The sequence below is a fragment of the Pongo abelii genome, chromosome 1 (assembly GCF_028885655.2).
Source record: "Pongo abelii isolate AG06213 chromosome 1, NHGRI_mPonAbe1-v2.0_pri, whole genome shotgun sequence".
Taxonomy (NCBI): domain Eukaryota; kingdom Metazoa; phylum Chordata; class Mammalia; order Primates; family Hominidae; genus Pongo; species Pongo abelii.
Genome location: NC_071985.2, coordinates 46,583,385 through 46,591,356, shown reverse-complemented (window position 1 = coordinate 46,591,356; position 7,972 = coordinate 46,583,385). Strand labels below are relative to the sequence as shown.

Genomic DNA, 7,972 nt, shown 5'->3' with positions numbered 1-7,972 from the left:
TAGAGAGGCCCAAGGAGAAGGAGAGGGATGGGGAGTGGCTGGCTGATTGGTGGAGCAGTCAGAACACACACAACATTTATTTATCAACTTTGCTGTCTTATAAGGGTTAGTTCATGGCACCCCCAAATAACATTAGTAACATCAAAGATCACTGACCACAGATCACCATGACAGATATAATAATAATGATGAAAAAGTTTGAAATATTTTGAGAATTACCAGAATGTGACACAGAGACATGAAGTGACACATGCTATTGGGGAAATGGTACTGATAGTCTTGATCAATGCAGGGTTGCCACAGACCTTCAATTTGTAAAACACACAATATCTGCAAAGTGCATTTTAAAGTGAAATGCAGTAAAGCAAGATATACCTGTATAATTTTCCATGCTGTTACCTCCAACTTTTTAAAAGTTATTAGATTCAGGTGAGCCTCTTATTGACAGGAAAAGCTGTATTTGTTTTCTGAGTAAGACAGTCTGTTTTTGGCTAATGCCAAAATGTAGTTAATTTCTGTTTTTAATAGATTATATTTATATTTATGGGTTTGTTTATCTCGAATGTGATTTATGTCACAGCACATACCTTTTATTTTTATTTTTATTCCCTCTTTTATTGCCTAAAAAGATTGGGATTGGTTGAGTTTTTCTTTTCTTCCCCATTACATTTCTTTTTCTCTCTAGTCTGGGCATTAAACACTATTTCTAGCATTTGGAATTATCCTAAAAATTTAACACAAATATTTTTACTTAATGTTTATAGTTACTATGATTACTTTTCCATTGAACTAGAAACTTAGAATACTTTAACCCTGATTAGCATCCCTCTTTCTCAATATATAAACATGTATGCACACATATTAAAAATATTTAAAAACGAACACTTCAGTATATAGTTATATATTTAGAAATCTATACACAAACAAGAAATTACTGTTTCAGTGTAAGTTAAAACAATTTTAGCTCCCTGTACATTTACTAATTTCCTTCTTTCTTTCTTTCTTTCTTTCTTTCTTTCTTTCTTTCTTTCTTTCTTTCTTTCTTTCTTTCTCTCTCTCTCTTTCTCTCTCTCTCTCTCCCTCTTTCTTTCTCTCTTTGTTTCTTTCTTTCTTTCTTTCTCTCTTTCTTCCTTTTTTTTTTTGAGAGGGAGTCTTACTCTGTTGCCCGGGCTGGAGTTCAGTGACGCTATCTTGGCACTGCCAAGTCAGTTCCATCCTCCCTCTCCCCGGTTCAAGCGATTCTCCTGTCTCAGCTTCCCGAGTAGCTGGGACTACAGGTGCCTGCCATGGCGCCTGGCTAGTTTTTGTATTTTTAGTAGAGATGGGGTTTCACCATGTTGGCCAGGTTGGTCTTGAACTCCTGACCTCAGGTGATCCACCCACCTTGGCCTCATGAAGTGCTGGGATTACAGGCATAAGCCACTGTGCCCAGCCAACATTTACTAATTTCTTTCTTTTTTTTTTTTTGAGATGGAGTCTCACTTTGTCACCCAGGCTGGAGTGCAGTGGGGCAATCTCTGCTCACTACAACCTCCGCCTCCCGGGCTCAAGCAATTCTCCTGCCTCAGCCTCCCGAGTAGCTGGGATTGCAGGTGCGCACCACCACACACGGCTAAGTTTTGTATTTTTTTATAGAGATGGGGTTTCACCATGTTGGTCAGGCTGGTCTCAAACTCCTGACCTTGTGATCCACCCCCCTCGGCCTCCCAAACTGCTGAGATTATGGGTGTGAGCCACCACGCCCGGCCTTAACATTTACTAATTTCTTTTCTTTCTTTCTTTATTTTTTTTTGAGTCTTGCTCTGTGGCCCAGACTGGAGTGCAGTGGCGTGATCTTGGCTTACTGCAGCTTCTGCCTCCCGGGTTCCAGCGATTCTCCTGCCTAAACTTCCTGGGTAGTTGGGATTACAGATGCATGCCACCATGCCTGGCTAATTTTTGTATTTTTAGTAGAGACGGGGTTTCACTATGTTGGCCAGGCTGGTCTCAAACTCCTGACCTCAGGTGATTCACCAGCCTTGGCCTCCCAAAGTGCTGGGATTACGGGTGTGATTACTGATTTTTGCTGTTAAGTCCCTTACTGCTGTCATCAATATTTGGTTCATCTTATTATTCATACGTCTTTAAAAGCATCCAACACTAAGTATGCATCCAGATATTTGCTGATTAGATACATGAAAGAATGTGTGAGCCTGTGAGCCCAACTTCTTATTTTCCAAAGGAAATAGGAAGATTCTGCTGTAAGTGACATATTGTTTCTTCCCTCAAGAAGGTTACAGCTGCTGGTTTAGCTATTCTTAACTCTTTTTTTTTTTTTTTTTTTTTTTGAGACAGAGTCTCGCTCTGTCACCCAGGCTGGAGTGCAGTGGCGCGATCTCAGCTCACTGCAAGCTCTGCCTCCTGAGTTCACACCATTCTCCTGCCTCAGCCTCCCAAGTAGCTGGGACTACAGATGCCCACCACCATGCCCGGCTAATGTTTTTGTATTTTTAGCAGAGACAGGGTTTCACCGTGTTAGGCAGGATGGTCTCGATCTCCTGATCTCGTGATCCGCCTGCCTCTGCCTCCCAAAGTGCTGGGATTACAGGCGTGAGCCACCGTGCCCGGCCCTATTCTTAACTTTTTAGGAGAAGATATGGAACATATCAATGCTTGAATGAAAGTAAAGTATCTTCTCCTTAGAAAAAATGCACATATGAGCCTACAACAAATTTTGCACATAGTTCTAGGAAATTAACGGATACTTGAAGCATCCATTCCTGAAACCCAGCTCAGCAAACTTTGCTCTGGAAAGGTCTCAACCTTGGTACATTGGAGGTTTGGGTCTACAGATGTGAACTAAAGTCAGTTCCATCCTCATTAATATACTATTAAGACTATTGCCAACTATAGAGCAATAATTCCCTCAAAGAGAGATCCGAGGGCATTATACCTGTATATAGACAAGAACAAGGCAGTTCATGGTGACACCTTCCCTCTCCCTGGCACCTGGAAGCCAGAAGGATGTTGTCTTGGCTTCACCCCTCATCAGACTGTGTCATCTATCTTCAAACTCGTCATTATGGGGACATTACATCTCATTTTGCCCAGGACAGTCCTGGTTTATATCTCCTGTTCTAGTGCAGTTTTTAAGAGTGCTTCCTTTCACTTTCAAAAGTGTCCTAGTTTGGGCTGAGCGCAGTGGTTCACGTCTGTAATCCCAGACCTTTGGGAGGCTGAGGCAGGTGGATCATCTGAGGTCGGGAGTTTGAGACCAGCCTGACCAACATGGAGAAACTCCGTCTCTACTGAAAATACAAAAAAATTAGCCAGGTGTGGTGGTGTATGCCTGTAATCCCAGCTACTCAGGAGACTGAGGCAGAAAAATCGCTTGAACCTGGGAGGCGGAGGTTGCGGTGAGCTGAGATTGTGCCATTGCACTCCAGCCTGGGCAACAAGAGCAAAACTCCGTCTCAAAAAAAAAAAAAGTGTCCTAGTTTGAGCAAAAATTGTATGACCACCCTACTAAGAATGAGTAGCCTTTGATTGGTGCCTGGATTTATTTCTTCCCAACCACACAGATTCCTTTCTCAGACCCAATTCTTCCAGAATCCCCATTGTGCCCTCTATCTCTCCTCTTCCTCAGGCTCAATCCAGACTTTGATCTGCTTGATCAGGAGTCAAGACTCTTGAGATGCCAACACCAGCAGCCGGATACAACTCAACTCTTCCACAGACTCTTCTTCAGAAAATACTACCTGGTCCAAATTTCCTCCCACCAGTGGCCCTAGCAGGGCATAGCGAGCACAGCTTTTGGGATCCTCCTGGGGGTCATAGCCCAGTTCCACTTGTCCCTGCTGCAGTTGGTACCTCCCGTCTTTGTCGGAGCCTATCAGCACCGCTGTCTGGGTGACTTTTGTGGCCTGTCCAGAATCACTGTCAAGCAGTTTCCTTTTAAAGCATTTAAGGTAGAGTAGCCCTCCTTGTTCAGTGTATAAGTGTATTGTGGAATCACAGCCAACATTGATACAATGTCAGTAAGGACAGTAGCAACAGGGTTGTCTGGTTCACCAAAGACCCTGTCCTTCTCCACAAGAAAGCATATGTCATCAAACACAGAATAATCGCCTGTGTGGTGGAAGACAGAGGGACTGAAATGAATAGGAACATTCTGGGCCAAGAGAAGACGAAATTCAGAGAGAAGCAAGTGAGTAGGAGTGTCCTTATGGAAGAGGAGGAGAAAAGCGGTCAGGCGGGAGAGGTCACTGGTGCGGAAAACTCTCCCAGAGATGTTCAGGTGGGAGAACTCCAGGATCACCCAAGGTAGTTCTTTCCAGGCTGATAAGGCTGAAGAGATGGCAGCAGCGAATTTGGGGGTGCAATCAATATGATCTTCCACCAATAGAAAGTAATCAGAGAGGTTACTAGCAAAGTTCATGAGGAGGGCATGATCTACTTTCTGTCTGGAACAGAGGGCTTCACAGGGTGACGAGTGATTAACGTCACTCAGATCTCCTGGGAGGGGGGAGCTACCATGGATCACCAGCAGCTTCCTGGCCCCAGTCTGTGGTGTGAGGAGACCTGAAATATTGGCAGCTGTTTGGCCAAGCCATTCAGGGTCAGGACCTGACAGGTGGACCAGCACCATGATATACTCCAGCTCACGTTCTGAGGAAGCTTGGAACACGGACTACAGGATGTCCAAGAGGTAGCTCCCACGAGGATGCTGCATTGAGGCAATCCCCACGGTCAGCAGTCCTGGGGGAGACATGAGGCACATGAGCACTTCAGGATGGTGAAGAGTTCCTAGGACTCTCCTCCCAGGTCTTCTCCTTATGCCGATCCCAGTGACAATTCACATTCCTTTTCCTGGGGCATGTAGTCCAGATGGGAGGTTAATATCTGATCAGAAATTGTGATGTGATTTTATTTGGTCAAAGTATTTTGGTCAATATTTGAAAGGCTCTTGGGGAAGCTTTATGAAGGGCAAGGCTCTCTCTCATGGGCAAGACTGCCGGGTACCAAAGGTAAATTGCTGGCTTGGCAAAGTATCTTAGCCTGGCCTTGACCTTCAGAGTTATCTCAGCTACCACAGGTCAACCAGACCTGGATTAGAGGATCTCTGGAAATCTATGTAAACCCAAGGGTCCAACAGTCTACTGCACTGAGATCTGAAGTCCACATGGCCCTCTTTGCCTACCCTCTATCCAGTGCCTTTTCCCGCACTCCCTCTGGCTCCTCCCCCTTCCTATTTTCCCCTCCCTGGGGGCCGACCATGACTGAGCTTCACTATGGGACAGCTCCTTCCCAGGGTCATTATGGCCCTTCTGTCCTGTTGGTCATTCAAGGGGTGACCAGGTGGGAGGAAAACACACTCAGGATCATAACACAGACCAAATTCCACAGCATGGCCCTGCCTCAGAGCACACACACTCTTTCCTTGCCACAGGCCAGTCAGCTCCCTTTTCAACCCTCCTTCCTTTTTCTGGCTAAAATACCCTGGCTGATCTCCCAGTCAGGCCACTCCCTCCCAGGTACTCATCTTTTCCTGGGGAGGGGCTCCAGCCAGGGATTTGTAGCCGGCATGTTGGAGAAGAGGGGAGTCTCTGCATCTCCTTGAAGGTTCGCAGATGGTTCTTGCTTTCAGAGCTGATTTGTTTGACAGCTATTTGCCAAGCTATGTCCTCCTTTTCCTTCTGAGGATAAGATATGTCAGTCCTGAGGTTCACCCCCAGATTCTCTGGAGACAATTGAGGAGCAGATCCCCCTTTTAGGACAGGCTGGGCAAGCCCCAGCTTCCTGTGCCCAGGGAAGCCGAGTGTGGGGCTCAGGGAACCGCTTGCCCCACCTCATCATGAGACCACACACGCCTTTCCAGTAGAGGCCGTGGGTCCTAGGTTGGGAAGTGGGGCTCCCTGGTTTGTGTGGAGTGCCTGCGGGAAGGGCTAAGGCTTGTGTGGAGTAAGCACTTGCCTGCCCCCACAGTTGTCAGGCTGGCCAGTGTCGTCTACCTCGACTTAGGCTTGGGCTAGGTTCTGTGAGATATGCTGGCGCCTGGTGCCTGGTCTTGTCCTCAAGGAACATAGGCCCCAGTGCCTCAATTCTAGAGTCCTTTCTTTTGCTCAAATCTGACCGTGCACACATTTCTGAACCATTCACCACACCTGCCCTGTGCTTAGCTCCAGCTGGTCTGAGGTGTTTTAGGAAAAATGTGGATTTCAAAGCCTGGTCAGGAACTGTGTGGGGTTTGGTCTTCTCACTTGCAGATGTTGTCCACTTGGGGAAGGGATTTCCAATCCTTCATGTGAGAAATGGGAAAAATAACATCTCCATGCTAGGTCCTGGTTGGGAGGTGGCCAGCACCCAGGTGGTCCTCATCACCTGCTGGTCTTGCCAGTAAGCCTGGTCCTCTAGAGGTGGCTGATCACTGCCCTGTCCACACCTGGAGTACCCTTTCTTCCTCCCTTCCCCTAGTCAAATCTCACCCATATTTAAAGGCTGGTTCATATTTTTTTCTGACATTCTCCTGATTCTTCACATGTTCTCTCCTTAGAACTCCTATGATGAGACTAGAGTGTTTCACAAATTTGAGAAACTTTCCCTCCTAGTGAAGCGTTGACAAATTGCTGCAGCCTTGATTTCTGGTACTCACCAATAATACACTGTATTCAACATGCTTCTCTTTATTCTCTTGGAGAATGAAGACCAGGATGGCTAAGGACACAGCAACAGTGATATATCTCCATAGGCAGCAGTGCATGGTGCTGGGACTGGGAGCATCTCTGCAAAGAAATGTGAACTGGTTATATGTATCCTGAGTTCCTCTTGCTCAGAGAGCATCTGAGTATTTCCTTCTGCCTGGCAGCCTCCTACCTCCTTCCCCTCATCCCTCTTCCTGCACACTACTGCTTAAATATTTCTTTAAACTTTTTCCCTCCCAGTTCAACTCTTCCCACCACTTGTGCCATCTAAGGAAAGACAAAGATCATAGAGTTTGATTCTGTTCAGCCTCCACCTTCTTTCTCCCTTCCCTGCATTTCCAGGTAAAATTGGAGGAGCTACCTTCATTTATCCACTCTGGTTTAGAGACCCAACCAGAGGGGATGCGTTACCAAGAAGAGGAAATCAAGGAGTTAATTATATTTTCCCCCAGACTTCAAATTCAAGCCAAAGACTCCTCTTGGATTTATTGACCAATAAATTGGGTCTTCTCTATTAGTTCCCCATTACTTTTGCATCTGATCCTTTCCAGGATTATGTCAGGCAGATATGAGGTTTTGAATCAAATCAGAGGGATCGAAGGAAATGCTTATTTGTATGTCTTCCCCATGCTGGGACTAGTAAGAAGGATGAAACCTCAAAGTGGCCAAAAACTTCCAGTCATGTGCAAGTCTTCCCATGTTGGGAGTACTATATTCACTGATGTCTTTTTCTCTAACAGAAAATGTGGCTTGAGGGCTTATCACAGAGGAGGGATTTCTCCAAATTCAAGGAGAAAAACTTCTAATGAAGGATGGGGTCCCAGAGGGGCTCCTCTGAGGTAGCTGAAACTAGCCACCCCTCCTAGGAGACCCCACCTGACAACCATTGTTCTCCCTGAATGGGGACTGCTCGCCCCTCTGGCCTCATATCAAGCACCTGTTGATGAAGTGGGGTTGGAGGGTGGAATATACTTTCAAAGCCAGCTTTACAGTCTTTTACCTCGAACCCCGACATTTGGAAAGTAATTGTCAGTTACTTTCAGATTCAAACTGACAGACTCAAAGACAGTCGACATAGGTGACTTTTGAATGACCTTTTTCTGTATGAGAGGGCCCCTGGACGAGACACTGCTGCCATGCCACACCTCCATCCCCAGGATACTGCCTCACTGTGCTGCCTGGGGGGGCTCTCCTCGTCACCAGAAATTGGTCTTCAAATCTCCAGTTCTCTCTTGGGCCCACAACTGCCCAGTGGGCTGCTGAACTTTCCTTTTCTTCTCTTTATTTTTATT

General features: G+C 46.1%; 1 pseudogene; it reads right to left on the bottom strand.

Annotated features, from left to right (window-relative positions):
• Positions 1-3,538: 3,538 nt before the first annotated feature.
• LOC100449329 (alpha-1,3-mannosyl-glycoprotein 4-beta-N-acetylglucosaminyltransferase-like protein MGAT4E) lies at positions 3,539-7,602 on the bottom strand (annotated as a pseudogene).
• Between the last annotated feature and the right edge of the window lie 370 nt (positions 7,603-7,972).